A 19,130-nucleotide genomic window follows, 5' to 3' on the forward strand; every position below is an offset into this window, starting at 1 on the left:
CAAGTGTGGTAGTCCAGACCACTTGCTACCGCAGTGCCCACAGGGAAGTCTGCCTAACCAAGGCAGAGTCTTTGCTCTCCATGCAACGCAGACGAACCCAGACACCATGCTCATGATAGGTATCTTACAGCTTTAAGTTTATATTTGAAATTCGATGTTTTGGGAATCTGGGTTAAATTTTGAACTTAGAATTGCGATAGGATTGCATGATCTACTCAGTATTATATTCGGGAATTAGGTTAGAAGAACTTTGACCTTTGCATGTCTATAAGTTTAGTTCTTATAACTATTGGGTTCAACTTAGAGTTCCAATCTTTCAGGGAGAATTTTTATATCCGATTCCGCTACGAAAGCCTTGATAGATTCAGGGGCTACTCACTCGTTTATTTCGGAGGTCTTTGCTAACTTCCTCAAGGTCAAGACCGTTGGGTTAGATGTGGCGTATTCAGTAGTACTGCCTTCTAGAGAGGAGATGACAGCTACCAATATGATCCGAGACATAGACCTCGAGCTTCATGGCAATCTTGTTTATGCGGATCTTATCGTACTGCCGATGCCAGAGTTTGACATCATCCTAGGGATGGACTGGATATTGCGGAACAGAGATTTGATTGACTTCCAGCGGAGATCTGTTCTAGTCCGACCGCCTGGGATGACGCAGTTCTTATTTGAGCTAGACAGGTACTTTCTTTTACCGTGCATTAAACCTTGTGTCCAGGATAGGAAGCTCATGCATAGAGGGTGTCGGGAATTTTTAGCAACCTTTATATCATTCCCCGAAGCATCCAGTCAGTCAGCTTCAGATGTTCTGATTGTTAGAGACTTCTTAGACGTTTTTCCTGAGGACGTCTCTGGTATGCCACCCGAGAGAGAGGTGGAGTTTTCCATTGAGCTTATGCCAGGTACGGTTCCGATCTCAAAAGGACCGTACCGACTAGCACCGACAGAGATGGTAGAGCTTAAGAAGCAGATTCAGGAACTTCTAGATAAGGAGTTCATTCGCCCGAGTTTTTCTCCATGGGGCGCGCCAGTCTTATTTCTGAAGAAGAATGATGGCTCTATGAGGCTTTGCATTGATTACCGGGAGTTGAACCGGGTAACAGTGAAGAACAAGTACCCACTTCCCCGGATTGAGGATTTATTTGATCAGTTGCAGGGAGCTTCGGTATTCTCCAAGATTGATCTGTGTTCTGGTTATCACAAGTTAAGGGTGAAAGACACCGATGCTTCCAAGACTGCTTTTAGGACTCAATATGGCCACTACGAGTTCCTTCTGATGCCGTTCGGTTTGACGAATGCGCCAGCGATCTTCATGGATTTCATGAATCGCGTATTTCAGCCGTATCTTGATCTGTTTGTGATAGTATTCATAGACGACATTCTCGTCTACTATAAGAATCAGGAGGATCACAGCAGACATCTGACCACAGTGTTGCAGACCTTGCAGAAGCATAAGTTATTCGCAAAGTTCAGTAAATGCGAATTCTGCTTAGAGAAGGTGGCGTTCTTAGGCCACATTGTTTCTAGCAGTGGTATTGAGGTAGACCCAGCGAAAGTTGCAGCAGTAAGAGATTGGGTTGTGCCGCAGAATGCATCAGAGATCCTTAGTTTCCTTGGGCTGGCAGGGCATTATCGGAAGTTTATTCGGGGATTCTCCTCCATCGCAGTTCCACTCACATCATTGACCAAGAAGAATGTTAAATTTGTGTGGAGTGAGGAGTGTCAGAAGAGCTTCGATACTTTGAAGCAAGCTCTTATCTCAGCACTAGTTTTGGCCATGCCGTCAGGGCCCGGCGATTTTGTTTTGTATACCGATGCTTCGAAGCTCGGTTTGGGCGCAGTATTGATGCAGCATGGGAAGATGATAGCGTATGCTTCTCGTCAGCTGAAAATCCATGAGAAGAATTACCCTACCCATGATCTAGAGTTGGCCGCCGGGGTATTTGCCTTGAAGATTTGGAGGCATTATTTTTATGGGGAGAAGTGCCAGATCTTTACCGACCACAAGAGCCTCAAGTACTTCTTTACGCTGAGAGAGCTGAATATGCGTCAGAGGCGTTGGTTGGAGTTAGTGAAGGATAACGACTGTGACATTAGCTACCACCCGGGCAAAGCTAATGTAGTTGCGGATGCATTGAGCAGGAAGGTCGCAGTGATGGCTCATTTGACGATTCAGAGGCCTTTTCAGTCTGAGATGCAGAGGTTTGATCTAGAGACTTATCCTCGAGGTAGAGTTCCCATCTATCTACCTTGACTATTCAGTCCTCTCTTCTAGATCGTATTCGCAGTGGTCAGTCAACAGATGAGCAGTTGACAAAGTGGAAGCAGAGAGATGAGGCCAAGGGCAGTGTCCTGTATACAGTCAGCGACGGTATTGTGAGATACCAAGACAGAATGTGGGTTCCTAGCAGTGGTTCTATTCGAGCAGATATTCTATCAGAGGCCCATATGTCGCCGTACTCTATTCACCCTGGGAGTACGAAGATGTACAAAGACCTGCAGTTATTGTATTGGTGGCCGGGAATGAAGAAAGACATCAGACGGTTTGTATCCGACTGTCTGACATGTCAGCTTGTGAAAGCAGAGCATCAGAGACCAGCAGGTATGCTCAAGACTCTTCCCATTCCCGAGTGGAAGTGGGAGAATGTAACCATGGACTTTGTGACCGGTTTGCCGAAGTCAGTCAGAGGATCAAATGCTATCTGGGTGATTTTTGATCGTCTTACCAAATCAGCGCACTTCTTGCCTATCAAGACGACTTTCACCATGATTCAGTATGCAGAGTTGTATATCCGCGAGATAGTCCGACTTCATGGTATTCCAGTTTCTATCTTATCTGACCGAGACCCCAGATTCACTTTCTCATTTTGGAAGAGTTTGCATTCGAATATGAGTACGAAGTTGTTGTTTAGCACAGCTTTCCACCCTCAGACAGATGGGCAGTCAGAGCGAGTTATTCAGATTTTGGAGGACCTTCTCCGTGCTTGTGTTATGGATTTCTCTGGGAGCTGGGAGTCGAACTTGCCATTAGTAGAGTTCACCTATAACAACAGTTTCCAGGCATCTATAGGTATGGCTCCGTTTGAAGCACTGTATGGCCGTAAGTGTAGATCTCTTGTTCATTGGGATGAAGTAGGAGGAGAGATCTAGAGTTTGCCGTTGGCGACCATGTTTTCGTAACGGTAGCACCTATGAAAGGTGTCATGCGGTTCAGAAAGAAAGGGAAGTGATTGTTGCACTCCCAAGAGCAGGTTGTCCACAAGTAGTATAATTCGGTGAGTCCGAATATCGTATCCACAGGGAAGCTAAGGTAATTAACAAGTCCACTACAATGTCTTTTTATTTTTATTTGTTTTAGTTGTTTGAATCTTTAATTGGTAATTTTTAATTGTTCAAATTTTAATTAAGTAGTTGAGATTAAAGGATCCACTCTTGGTATTTTAAGAAAGTTAACATTAACGAACATTATTGAAATCCACTTAATAAAATAGTTCCAATATATTAAATAATCATATTTATATTATGTTATATATTATTATCTTATAAATATATAATATATGCCAAAACTTATAAATATTGTCAAGTATTTATTGTGCTATATATATATTTGTAAACACTAAATCAAGGTTCCCACTTTAAATGGTTGGTAAAACTAAACTAACATTTAAATGGTACCAAGAAATTATTATTATGATATATTTATATATAGTAAATCAAGGTTCCCACTTTAAATGGTTGGTAAAACCAAAAAACATTTAAATGGTTCCAAGAATTTAATATTATAATATATTCATATATAATAAATCAAGGCATCCACTTTAAATGGTTGGTAATACAAAACTAACATTTAAATGGTTCCAAGAATTTAGTGTAACATATAGCAACAATAAATCAAAACTCCCACTTATAAGTAGGGTATAAAAATGCTTAAAGAAATAAATATAACATAAACAATAAATAATGATTAAATAATATAAAACATAGATTCTTACCTTTTAGTAACTTTATTATCATGCCAAGAGTTTCACCTTTTCAGCTCAACTTTAGGAAGTTAGCTATTCATTATTCAAAGTGTAAAACTTTGAATATGAAATTAATACGCTAATTATATTTAAATGAAGAAATAAAGGAAAAATATAGAGAGAAATATTATGAACTCAAAGGTTTGTTCATAGAATGAGCGATATCTCAATACATTACAATGCACCCCTATTTATAGCCAAATTTGGGGAGACAACCACAAATAAAATATTATTTTTTTACACATAAGTCTTCATTGGTGTTCCAAGATATTATATTATATTACACATCACTTTTGAAAATCTTCTTTTCTGAATTTGCTTCTTCACATAAAAAAAAACATGTGGATAATTGAGTTGTCTAGTTGTGATATTTTTTTCAAACCATTTGACCAAGTAATTTGAGAGATATTGTCAAAATACTAGAACAAGGTAAAACTGCCACTCCTTTGATAACTTTATTTGTTGCTTAATTTAATCCCAATTGTGAGAGGATTTTTATCTCATGCTTGCCACCTATATTGTAGATATTAACATCAACTTTCTACAGGTCCAAGAATCATCTTAATCCCATTTGCAACGCCAAGTTTATTCTTGTTTTATCGAACCTGTAAAAAATAGTAAAAACTTATAATTACACAACAACTTATATTTTATACAATTTATTATAAAACATATAATATTTAAACATTCAATAAAACAAAAACTATATATTTATATTATAAAACATTTAATTAATGTACAATTTTTATGTTTATCACACCTCCCAACCATCTTATTGCTAGTCGCTAGCAATTTAAGCGTTAATAGCAATACAAAACATATCGATTAATTTAAATAGAAATATAATCAAAACTATCTAAGTGTTTAAATCAAATTTGAAAACTGTCAAAGTTGTATCAAGATCATCATAATTATAATTTATGAAATAATTTGAGATGATCAATTCAAAGCTTATTTCAGGTAGTTAAATGTACACGGCCTTCATAAATTCCTAGTAAGAGTCTCAACTCTATATCCTCACAGGTTAATAAATGTTTCAATTTATGGCAACGATTTCTCTCATGGAGTTGGAATACAGATAAATACTCAGAAAAATGGTTTACAGAATGCAGACAAACAAACGAGCCAAACTAATCAAAAGATAGAAAATCCATTGATTCAAAATCTAGTTGTTCTTATTATATATTTTTTCCTGATATATATATATATATTTTTCATAACATCATGGAATCAGACTAAGTTTATGCTTCTTGACCACATATTTATTTAATTTGTACAATAAATTTCTCTTTTTTTAGGAGAGATATATGGGTCGTAGCATATAACTTAAAAATTACATAGATCTTCAATATCTTTCTTTTTGTATTTTTCTCCTTTTTTTTTCAGGAAATCTCAATTTTTTTTTTCAAAATAAGAACTCAAGATCTAAACAATAGATAGTCTCTCTCATGATCAATAAAGGCTCGAAAGCTGTTTTCTCAGTCCTCTCCACTCACTCACAAAATATGTGTGAGTTTAAAATTTTAGGCACTCTTATAAGGTATATCTTGGGTCATATACTTTAATACCTGATTTTATCACAATGGTTAATCACTCAAAAAGATTTCATAAATCATATTTTTATTTTGATCAGAATATTAAAATTGACTTTTTTTTTCAAATAAAAATTTAAACATTATTAAATAGATTAATGCATGTTCTAATTTAAATCTTTCAAACATGTAATGTATGACATTTTTGCAAAAATTACTAAGATACAAACAATAAACATGATTTTATATATTTTTTTTTAAATTTTTTTTTTTTATAAGTTTTTTCTCCCCCTAATTAGAATATGACATTGTCCCTAATGCCAAAATAACTATTAATAAAGAGTACATAATGAAAGAGATATCACCTGGAATTTTATTGAAGATAACAAACTGAAACAAACGCAAACCAATCCACGATTTTTGAATCAATGATCCAACTTCCTTTTCTTATTGCTTGATTGCGACCAATTGATCTTTGTTATCATCGGATCAGGCTTATGAACAAAAGCTTCCAAATCATCAATTAATTGGTCGGCAGTCGAAGCACAGATTAGCATCCGTCGTGAATTTTCTGAAATGAAATTCTGTTCCACAGCTTTATCAAGAAATGTCAACAAACTGTCATAATAATTATTGATATTCAACAAGCCCACATGTTTATTATGGATATTAAGTTGTGCCCAAGAAACAATGTGAAAATTTTCTTCTAATGTACCAAAACCACCTGGTAGTGCGATAAAAGCATCAGAATTTTTAATCATTTGAGTGATTCTTTCATACATAGAAAAAAATTTTAATTTCTCCCCAATTGTAACACCTGTAATATTTCCTTCAGCTAAAGCTGTAGGAATAATACCCAAAACCTGACTACCTCCAAGATGAGCAGATGTTGAAACAGATCCCATTAACCCAATTTTACCTCCCCCATATACCAAGTGAATTTTTCTCTCAGCCAATATATTTCCAAGATTATTCGCTGCTTCTACAAACACTTCATTTTTTCCAGGACTCGACCCACAAAATGCACAAATATTTTTCAATGTTTGTGCAGACGATCCAGCCATGTTTTTACTTTTTTTTTTGTCTGCGAAAATAGAGAGAAAGATGAGAGATTTTATCGGGGTAATATGTTATCATGACAAAACTATGGGTCACAGCTGTAAACAGAATAAATAGTAAAAACAATAATGACACACATACATATAAACAGTAGTGTGATTGTGGCTCACAATTTTCCTCTTGTTTTACGTCCAGAAACGGCTTCAACGCCTTCTATGAGTCGAGGATATGCTTCCCATCCAATTTTCTTATAAATTGGCAAACATGGTCTTTTTTAGTCGGATTCCCAAGACTGTGACGCTCATCTTGGAATTGTTTCTATAAACGGAGAAGTTCAATATGCACATGTCCATTAGAATGTGTCTCAAGAGTCAACAATATGTTATCTAAAGACTCCTCACTCAGCCCATTCTTAATGAAACCAATTTTATCTTCTCTGTTATTGGAAACACATCCCAAAGATCTGCATCGTTTGTCACAAGTCCATCTTGCACACTTATGAAAAACCCCTAAACTTTTGGCCCTTCGTTTTTTCGCATAAGTGCTTTTTCCTAATCAAGGAAAATACTGAATGAGCAATGATTGTGGAACTTCTCCTCCTAATCGGACCTTAGCTTCTATTACAAGACGAATATCTTCTGGAATTCCTTTTTGCATTAGCAATCTCAATCTTTCACACCTTTCTTAGAACATTTTCAGAAACAGAGGGAAAATATTTACAAATTTTTGAGAGAATTTCATCCATTTTGAAAAGAAAAGAAATGATTTTTTTTATTTTTGTATCAGCAATTGTGGGAAACTGATTTAACCGACTATGAGAGTCACGGAGTACCGTTATCGCCATTTAACCAGGAAAATAAAAAGATTAAGAAAACCTGAAATAAAAACAAACAAACTTAAATACAACACCAAAAAAATAAAAAAATCAAGGATCAGAAAGGGAAATAAACTCTTCTTGAAAGATTTCATTTTCTAAAAATGGTTTAAGCCTTTGTCCATTTACTCTAAAAATATCACCATTTTTAGGATTTTCAATATCCACAGCTCCATAAGTATACACATGCTTTACAACATATGGGCCTGTCCATCTTGATCGTAATTTTCCTGGAAATATGTGAAGTCGAGAATTATAAAGCAAAACTTTTTTACCAATCTCAAAAGATTTTCTAAGAATTGTTTTATCATGAAATGATTTGATTTTTGCTTTATAAATCCTTGAATTCTCATACGCGTCATTTTTGAGTTCATCAAGTTCATTAAGTTGCAATTTACGCAATTTGTTGGCATCATCCATGCTTGAATTTAAAGTTTTGATCGCCCAATAAGCTTTATGTTCCAATTCCACAGGCAAATGACAATGTTTTCCATAAACCAACCTATAGGGAGACATACTCAATGATGTTTTAAAAGCTGTTCGATATGCCCAAAGTGCATCATTAAGTCGCAGAGACCAATCTTTTCTATTTGAGTTAACAGTTTTTTCCAAAATTTGCTTTATCTCCCTATTAGCTAATTCAACTTGTCCATTTGTTTGAGGATAATAAAGAGTAGTTACTTTATGAGTAATACCATATTTTTTCATTAATGAAGCAAATGGTTTATTAACAAAGTGAGTTCCCCCATCACTTATCATGGCTCGAGGAATTCCAAATCTACTAAAAATATTTTCTTTTAAAAATTTGATGACGATTTTATGATCATTTGTTCGACATGGAATTGCCTCTATCCATTTGGAAACATAATCAACTGCAACTAAAATATACAAGTATCCAAACGACGGTGGAAAAGGTCCCATAAAATCAATTCCCCAACAGTCAAAGATTTCAATTTCAATGATAGGATTCAAAGGCATCATGTTTTTTTTGAAATCGCACCCAATTTTTGACAATTTTCACAGATCTTGCAGATTTCGTGGGTGTCTTTAAACAAAGTGGGCCAATAAAATCCACACTGCAAGATTTTTGCAGCCGTTTTCTTTGAAGAAAAATGTCCTCCGCATGCTTCTGAATGACAAAATTTAATGACACTACTTACCTCATTGTCGGGTATGCAACGTCGAAAAATTTGATCCGGACAATACTTGAACAGATACGGATTTTCCCAATAAAAGTTTTTTACCTCATTCAAAAATTTTCTTTTATCTTGAGAACTCCATTGCGGTGGCATTTTTCCTGTCACAAGAAAATTTACTATGTTAGCAAACCAAGGTGTAGTAGTAACTGAAAATAGATGTTCATCAGGAAAATTATAGTTAATTGGTGTCATTTCACAAGATGATCCTGTTACTAGTCTCGATAAATGATCGGCTACGACATTCTCGGTTCCTTTTTTATCTTTGATCACAATGTCAAATTCTTGGAGCAACAAAATCCATCGTATCAGTCGTGGCTTTGCATCCTGTTTGGTCAACAAATATCTAATAGCAGAATGATCAGTAAACACAATAGTCGTTGATCCAATCAAATAAGAACGAAATTTATCTAATGCAAATATTACAGCAAGTAGTTCTTTTTCAGTTGTGGAGTAATTCATTTGAGCATTGTTTAAAGTTCTACTTGCATAATATATCACATAAGGCTTACCGTTTCTTCTTTGACCCAATACTGCACCGACTGCATAATCACTCGCATCGCACATGATTTCAAATGGTAAAAGACCAATTAGGAGGTTGCATGATAGGAGCTGATGTTAAATGTCGAATGATTTTATCAAAAGCATTTTGACATTCTTGAGTCCACTCAAATGCAGTGTCTTTTGTTAAGAGGTTACAAATGGGTTTAGAGATTAAACTAAAGTCCTTTATAAACCTTCTATAAAATCCAGCATGTCCCAAAAATGAGCGAATTTCTTTAATGGTTTTTGGAGATGGTAAATTGGCAATGACATAAACTTTTGCTTTATCAACTTCAATTCCATGAGATGACACGACATGTCCCAAAACAATTCCAGAAGTAATCATGTAATGACATTTTTCTCAATTTAAAATAAGACCTTTTTCCTCGCATCTTTTTAAAACTTTTTCCAAATTTTCAAGACAATTATCAAATGTATTCCCAAAGACTGTTAAATCATCCATGAAAATTTCCAAAAAATTTTCAACCATGTCGCAAAAAATGCTTAGCATACATCTTTGAAATGTTGCTGGGGCATTGCATAATCCAAATGACATCCTTCTAAATGCAAATGTTCCAAAAGGACATGTGAATGTAGTTTTATCTTGATCTTCGAGTGCAATGGGAATTTTATAATAACCTGAATATCCATCAAGAAAACAGTAGTATGGATGACCTGCTACTCTTTCTAAAATTTGATCCAAAAATGGAAATGAAAAATGATCTTTTCTAGTGGCGACATTTAATTTTCTATAATCAATGCACATCCGCCAACTAGATGGGACTTGACTTGTTAACAATTCACCTTTTTCATTTTTTATCACTGTGATGCCAGATTTTTTTGGAACTACTTGTGTTGGGCTTACCCACTTACTATCAGAAATAGGGTAGATAATCCCAACATCAAGTAGTTTGAGAACTTCAGTTTTCACAACATCTTTTATGTGTGGATTTAATCTCCTTTGTGGCTGTTGAGATGTTTTTGCATTTTCTTCTAAGTGAATTTTGTGAGTGCAAATTAGTGGATTAATGCCCTTGAGATCTTTTAGTGTCCAACCAATTGCATTTTTATGTCTTTTAAGCATATCAACTAATTTACCTTCTTGATCACTTTCTAGTTTGGAAGAAATTACCACCAGATATGTTTCATCTTCTCCAAGAAATGCATACTTCAATTCTTCTAGCAAGGGTTTTAACTCCAATATGGGTGGTTCGTCTTTGTTTGCATCAAATTCTTTCTCTGATCCTGGTAACGAGTGATACCTGATAAAATCATCAAGATCAATTTCAATATTTTCTTTAACAGTTTCAATTGAACAAATATCTAATTGATCACGAGTACTCCCATCTTGAATGTTTTCTTCCACAAGAGTTTCAATAAAATTTTCATCTTCACTTTCATCTCCTTTGTCATGTGGTTGCTTACAAAGATTAAAAACATTGAGCTCCAAGTTCATGTTACCAAATGACAACTTCATTATTCCATTCCTGCAATTTATAAGAGCATTAGAAGTTGCTAAAAATGGACGACCCAGAATTACAGGAATTGCATTACAAGCTTCGATAGGTTGTGTATCTAAAACTATGAAATCGACAGGATATACAAAGTTATCAACTTGGACCAATACGTCTTCTACCATACCTCTTGGCACTTTAACAGATCTATCGGCAAGTAAAAGTGTTACCGAAGTAGATTTTAACTCGCCTAGATTGAGTTCTTGATAAACTCAATATGGAAGTAAATTCACACTAGGTCCAAGATCAAGCAAGGCTTTTTTAATCTTTCGTTCTCCAATAATACATGAAATAGTAGGACAACCAGGGTCTTTGTATTTCAAAGTATTATTATTTTGAATGATTGCACTTACTTGTACTGCTAAAAATGCTTTCTTTTTCACATTCAATTTTCTTTTCACAGTGCACAAGTCTTTCAAAAATTTGGCATATGATAGTACCTGTTTTTTGCATCTAATAAAGGAATATTGACTTTTACTTGTTTAAAAATATCATATATATCAGAATTCAAATTTGATTTTTTTGTATTTTTCAATGCATGAGGGAATGGTGGTGACACTGTCTGTTGAACCTCCTCTTCGCAAGTTATGGGTTCCACTTCCTTACCCTTTGGAGTTGATTTATCATCATCTTCACAAGGTTCAAGAATGGATTTTTCCACAACCTTACCACTTCGAAGGGTAATAACAGATTTTACCTGATCCATCGGTTGAGTTCCAGAAGTTCCAGTTTGTGAATGATGATCCTTGGGATTAGGCAGAGGTTGTGAAGGAAATTTACCTTTTTCATGAACATTAAATGCAGATGCAAATTTAGCAAGAGTATCTTTCAAATCTGTCATGGTTTGAGCAGTTTGAGTATTGATAGACTCTTGCTTTGCAATGAAAGAATTCAATGTATCTTCCAAATTTCTTTTAGGTAGAGGAACATAAGGTGCATAATTTTGAAAATTTTGAAAATGTGGTTGTGAAAATTGTGCAGCATTATCATTCCTCCAACTAAAATTTGGATGATTTCGCCAACCTAGATTGTTATTTTGAGAAAATGGTTCAAAATTTGGCCTTTTGAAATTGTTCAAAACATTGGCTTGTTCATGGAGACATTCTTTAAAAGAGGGCAAAGTGGGACAATCTTTTGTAAAATGATCACTTGTATCACAGATGTGACACGCAATTTCTTGAACAGATTTTAATTGACCATTCTTTTTCAATTCAAGTGCCTCAACTTTTCTTGCCAAAGAGGTAAATCTAGCTTGAAGATCATGTTCATCTTTGAGAGTGTACATACCTCCACCAGATGTAGGAGATTGAATCTTGTTTGATGGTTCGATTGTACCTATAGTGTCCCAATTTTGAGCATTTTCTGCTAATGAATCGAGATACTCAATTGCCTCGTTTGGATCTTTATCTTCAAATATTCCATTACACATAAATTCAACCATTTGTCTATCTTTAGGTGTTAAGCCTTCATAAAATTGAGAAACAACTCTCCAAATTTCAAAACCATGATGTGGACAAAGATTAAGCAATTCTTTGTATCTATCCCAACACTGATAAAAAGTTTCTCCTTGTTTTTGAGTGAAAGTGATGATTTGCCTTTTGAAAGAATTTATTCTATGAGATGGAAAAAACTTTTTCAAAAATTGTTGTTGCAATTCATCCCAAGTTCGAATGGATCCCGATCTAAGATTTTGTAGCCAAGTTTTAGCTTTATCTTTTAAAGAAAAAGGAAAAAGCTTAAGTCGAATGGTGTTCATGCTACAATTTAGATCATTATATGTGTTGCACACTTCTTCAAACTCTCGTAAATGCATGTATGGATTTTCAGAATCTAAGCCATGAAAATTAGGTAAAAGTTGGATAATACCAGGCTTAAAATTGAAATGAGATGCATCAGGGGGAAAAACTAGACATGAAGGTGCACTAGTACGTGTAGGATTCATGTGATCTCTAAGTGTTCTTCGTCTATCATGATCATGTTGAGATTGAATTTCATCTTCATTTTCTTGAATGGGTTTTTCCGCCATGTTTTGTAAAAATAAAGGGTTATTTCGAATGAGTCGACCACTAAGTGTATGTGATCAAATGCTCATGCAAATGAAAATGCAAAAGAATAAAAACACACAAAAGCAATAAAAATTCAAATAAAGAAAAATAAACTATAAACAAAATTAAATAGACTTGAAATTAAATTATACTTCCCCGGCAAAGGCGCCAAAAACTTGTTGCGACTTTGATTGTTGCACTCCCAAGAGCAGGTTGTCCACAAGTAGTATAATTCGGTGAGTCCGAATATCGTATCCACAGAGAAGCTAAGGTAATTACAAGTCCACTACAATGTCTTTTTATTTTTATTTTTTTATTTGTTTGAATCTTTAATTGGTAATTTTTAATTGTTCAAATTTTAATTAAGTAGTTGAGATTAAAGGATCCACTCTTGATATTTTAATAAAGATAACATTAACGAACATTATTGAAATCCACTTAATAAAATGGTTCCAATATATTAAATAATCATATTTATATTATGTTATATATTATTATCTTATAAGTATATAATATATACCAAAACTTATAAATATTGTCAAGTATTTATTGTGCTATATATATATTTGTAAACACTAAATCAAGGTTCCCACTTTAAATAGTTGGTAAAACTAAACTAACATTTAAATGGTACCAAGAAATTATTATTATGATATATTTATATATAGTAAATCAAGGTTCCCACTTTAAATGGTTGGTAAAACCAAACAAACATTTAAATGGTTCCAAGAATTTAATATTATAATATATTCATATATAATAAATCAAGGCATCCATTTTAAATGGTTGGTAATACCAAACTAACATTTAAATGGTTCCAAGAATTTAGTGTAACATATAGCAACAATAAATCAAAACTCCCACTTATAAGTAGGGTATAAAAATGCTTAAAGAAATAAATATAACATAAACAATAAATAATGATTAAATAATATAAAACATAGATTCTTACCTTTTAGTAACCTTATTATCATGCCAAGAGTTTCACCTTTTCATCTCAACTTTAGGAAGTTAGCTATTCATTATTCAAAGTGTAAAACTTTGAATATGAAATTAATATGCTAATTATATTTAAATGAAGAAATAAAGGAAAAATATAGAGAGAAATATTATGAACTCAAAGGTTTGTTCATAGAATGAGAATATCTCAATACATTACAATGCACCCCTATTTATAGCCAAATTTGGGGAGACAACCACAAATAAAATATTATTTTTTTACACATAAGTCTTCATTGGTGTTCCAAGATATTATATTATATTACACATCACTTTTGAAAATCTTCTTTTCCGAATTTGCTTCTTCACATAAAAAAAAACATGTGGATAATTGAGTTGTCTAGTTGTGGTATTTTTTTCAAACCATTTGACCAAGTAATTTGAGAGATATGGTCAAAATACTAGAGCATGGTAAAACTGCCACTCATTGGTAACTTTATTTGTTGCTTAATTTAATCCCAATTGTGAGAGGATTTTTATCTCATGCTTGCCACCAATATTGTAGATATTAACATAAACTTTCTACAGGTCCAAGAATCATCTTAATCCCATTTGCAACGCCAAGTTTATTCTTGTTTTATCGAACCTGTAAAAAATAGTAAAAACTTATAATTACACAATAACTTATATTTTATACAATTTATTATAAAACATATAATATTTAAACATTTAATAAAACAAAAACTATATATTTATATTATAAAACATTTAATTAATGTACAATTTTTATGTTTATCAGGAAGCTCAGTCCGAGATTCATTGGACCATTTGAGATCCTCGACAGGGTTGGGACGTTAGCTTATCGTGTTGCTCTTCCGCCGAATCTGGCCGGGGTACACAATGTTTTCCAAATCTCTATGCTGAAGAAGTATATGACAAATCATTCGCATGTCTTGAATTTTGAACCGCTGCGGCTCACTCCGAACCTGTCTTATGAAGAGAGACCAGTGCAAATTTTAGACAGACAGGAGAAGAAGCTTCGGAACAAGCTAGTTAAGCGAGTCAAAGTCAAATGGCTTAACCATTCAGATGAGGAAGCTACGTGGGAGTCGGAGCCAGAGATGAGGAGTCGGTATCCCGGATTATTTGGTGAGTTTTAATTTCGAGGACGAAATTTCTTTTAGGGGGGGGGGGGGGGGGGGAGAGTTGTAGAAAACTCGTAAATCAGACCACATATAAGTCATGCATAATTTATAGTATTTAAATTAAAATGATTTTATTGCATGAGTATTTAAATCTTTTTCTTTAAATTTAATTATTCTACGCTGTAGTTTAATTGTTACCTTTTTAGTTAAATAAGTGAGGTCGGACTGGAGTTGGAGTATTGAGATAAAATTTAATATTAAGAAAACATTCCTAGAAATTATTTAAGATAAATAATAAGTTAATTTAAAAGAATGTTTAAAGAATTATTTAAATAATTTGAGTTAAGTAGTAAATAAAGTTCAATAATTAATTTCTTAATTCACTAAAATATTTAATGAGTAGATAAAACACTAAAGATTTAAAATACCATATTTAAGAAATATTTTCCCCTTCAATTTATTCCAATTTTCGGCCACCTTGATAAAAGATTTGAATTAAAATTGCCAACTCATTTTCATTGATATATCTTCCTAATCCTTTTCTTGATAATTAATCCCCTTACTTTAAATCCTCATTTAATTAATAATTAAACAATTTTCCTACCCTACTTTAACTAAATAAAATCGGCCACCTCTCGGTAGGATTTAATATTGATTTGTCAACTCATTATTTTATTTCCTTCCTTATCTCATTTCTTGGTAAATAATCTCTCACCATTTAATCTTCAACAATTAAATAATTAAGCATTATTTCCCCCCTTGCTCCTAGACACCATAATCGACCAAGTGCACCCCTTGATTAGCCTACAAATCTTTTGATATCATTCTTGTTTCCTATTTAACCAATAAACTAGGATAGAAAGATTCATTTTCCTTCCATTTATCTTGCAACCTCCCATCTATCTTCCTAGACTCCCTCCCCACCATTATCACCGAGTTTCAGAACATTTGAGAGAGGAAAAAGAAAAAAAAACGTGAGGTAGCAAGGAGAAAAAAAAAATAAGAGAGAAAAAGTGAGAAAGCGAAGCACTCCGCCTCCTCCGCGTCGCGTCGTCATTTCGTTTGTTTTTCGTTCAAAAGAAACCAAGGCATGTTTATATTTCTTTCACTCTTCAATCAAGCCATATAGATATTTTTAAACATCGCATATACATGATTTTATATGGCAAAAACCAAAAACTTGTTGGAAACTTTCAAAGGATATCGTGCAGAATTTTTCTGGTTTCACTTGTGCCTTCACGAGTTGCATGTTTTTGTTGTTTCAGGAAGGTGGCTCGATCCTAGGCTCCCAAGGCTGCATCTAGACACGTACTAGGGTGTGTCAGGATGACGTTAGCCCATTAGTTCAAGCCCCATGCACGCTAGAATTAAGAAATGACAGCAACTCTTCCTTTATTTCATTGTGTGTCTCGGTTTTGTGGTTTTGCTGTCAAAGGAGAAGGTTTCGAATCCTGGCTGCCCTAGGAGCTGTAGCCATTGTTAGAACCTCTCCTTGACTTGTCTAACACGTGACCAAGTTGGCCTTTCAAGGCTTGGTCCATGGTTGCATCGGTTTTCAAACAAAACAAGACAAGCCCTTCGGCCCTTTCGTTTTCTGCATGTGTAAGTGTGTGTTCGGTTTTGAGGCTTGTAGGGATCTTGGTTGGCTTTTTAGCCCTTAACCATGGTTCATAAAATACCTCATGATGTCTAGATCATGCCATGGTCAATCAAATGGCCACTGGAATGGTCCGTGACAGCAAGAACAAGCGAAACACCCCACGCGTTGGTGGTTTGCTCTCGGGTGAGGCGTGTGTTGTCAAGGGTGATGGATTGGATTGTGGCTGGCCTAGGGCCCTTAGCCATGGTTCAAACCATTCCTTAGGATGTTGGTAATAGGCTCTGGTTGGTGGTTTGAGCTCCAATGGCCAATAGTCTTGAAAACGACGCAAAGAAACGCAAGCGCCGCTGCTGTATTTTGTGACAGCAAGTTGTTGGTCGAGTACTTGGTCGGCTTTTAGCCTATGGCCTTGAACTGGACAGTACCCCATTGAGTTAGGAAGGTCACGTTTTTGGCCGTTCGTGATTTGGTCAAGTTTAGAGGTCGTACGAGAATTTACTGTGCAATGTGCCAAAGTGACTCTCGAAAGAGCGTTTCATGTTTTTGGCCTCCATTCACCAAATTTCGAAGTACTGAAATGTTTGGAGCATTATTTCATCATTTTAAGTGTATTTTAATAATGACTAAACGATGGTTCGGTGTTGGTTCGGGTTGGCACGGAGTCATGATTAAATACCAAGTCATTGGGCGTAATTGTCTCGCTTTTTGGAGTCAATTACAAAGTTTGGGCAAGTAAATCATTTGCATATTTTTCTCGTTAGATTCAAGTCGCAGCAAGCCTGGGAACGATCCAACCCATTCGGTAAAATTAATACAGGATATTTAATTATGTTATTTAATTATATTACGTGCAAAAATATAAAATATTCATTTTTGAGATTTATGCGATATTGCTTGTGGCCACTTTATTATCATGGGATTATTACTTCATCTGGTGGTCACTTACCGGTTCAGTTCAGTTCATTTATTGGTATGGATATCCAGTTCAAGGGCTGTGATGATCTCTACCGCCCAGTATACTGTGGTTTAGTCTGATCAGGTGATCCAGTTCAGTTCAGTTCAGGGGCCACTTGCGTAGAACAAATTCTCAACATAAAATTATGACATGCTATTTTATGACAGGGCTCGATTGAGCAAACATTTCACTTATGATTTTCAGTTCAATTATGCACGTATTATAATTACTCATGACATGATATTTTACGTTACGCCAGACTCATGATATTTTTACCATGCATGCAATTTTATTATTATTACTTGTTATTTATGATATATGCATGCTGAGTCTTTAGACTCACGAGACTTGATTGTTGTAGGTACTGATGAGGTCGGGATCGAGGGCGGGGACCAGTGAGCCATCTTGGGTCGGCTAGTACTGGAACCCGAGGACCTCATTTTCAGCATTTACCATTTTATGCCCAAACATTTTATCTTTGTTGGATTATTTTAAATTGTTATTTTGCAAACAATAATTACTTCCGCTGTGCCATTTGAACATTAAACTCTATTTATCAGTTTATTTTACGAATGAGGCATATTACTTATTTTAAAAGAAAATTTCAAAATTTTCCGCAAATTTTCAAGTACGAATTTCGGGCCTCTACGGCATATGTATTGATAGATACTGGTGCATCGCATACATTCATATCTGAGCGATTTGCATTGATGCATTCTTTGCCTATTGAGTCATTATCTGCTGTAGTGTCTGTCTCTTCTCCTTTGGGGACAGGTTTGATATCAATGAAGTCTGTGAAACATTGTATGCTATAGTATGATGGGCATGAGATTGAATTAGACTGTATTGTGCTTGGGTTGTCTGATTTTGATTGTATTATCGGTATCGATATGTTAACCAAGTACAGAGCCACTATTAATTGTTTCCACAAGATTGTGAGATTCAGACCGGATATGGCTGATGAGTGGAAATTCTACGGTAAGGGTTCTCGATCTAGAATTCCTTTGATATCCGTATTGTCTATGACTCGATTGTTGCAGAAAGGAGCGGAGGGATTCCTTGTCTATTCAGTTGATCTACTAAAATCGAGTCCATCATTGGCGGATTTGCCAGTGGTTTGCGAGTTTGCTGATGTCTTCCCAGATGAGATACCTGGTTTGCCTCCGATTCGAGAGATAGACTTCAGTATTGAGTTGATGCCAGGTACAGTTCCGAATTCGTGGGCTCCGTACAGGATGGCACCGATTGAGTTGAAAGAGTTCAAAGAACAGTTGGAAGATTTACTGGCCAAGGGATACATCAGACCGAGTGTTTCGCCTTGGGGTGCTCCAGTATTGTTTGTTCGAAAGAAAGACGGTTCTATGAGACTCTGTATCGATTACCGGCCAACTGAACAAAGCAACGATAAAGAATAAATATCCCTTGCCTCGTATTGATGATTTATTTGATCAATTGCAGGGTTCTTCTATATATTCCAAGATCGATCTGAGATTTGGATATCATCAGCTGAGAGTCAGGGATTCTGATATCTCGAAGACAGCATTCAGAACCAGGTATGGACATTATGAGTTTATTGTCATGCCGTTCTGTTTGACTAATGCTCCAGCTGTGTTTATGGGTCTGATGAACCGTGTATTCCAGAGGTATCTTGATGATTTCGTTATTATATTCATTGCTGATATATTGATTTATTCGAAGAATATGAT

General features: G+C 34.9%; 1 pseudogene; it reads right to left on the bottom strand.

The window, feature by feature from the left end:
- Positions 1-12,046, bottom strand: part of LOC142532663 (uncharacterized) — a 41,457-nt pseudogene extending 29,411 nt beyond the window's left edge.
- Between the last annotated feature and the right edge of the window lie 7,084 nt (positions 12,047-19,130).

The sequence above is a fragment of the Primulina tabacum genome, chromosome 18 (genome assembly GCF_025594145.1).
Source record: "Primulina tabacum isolate GXHZ01 chromosome 18, ASM2559414v2, whole genome shotgun sequence".
In the NCBI taxonomy this organism is placed as follows: domain Eukaryota; kingdom Viridiplantae; phylum Streptophyta; class Magnoliopsida; order Lamiales; family Gesneriaceae; genus Primulina; species Primulina tabacum.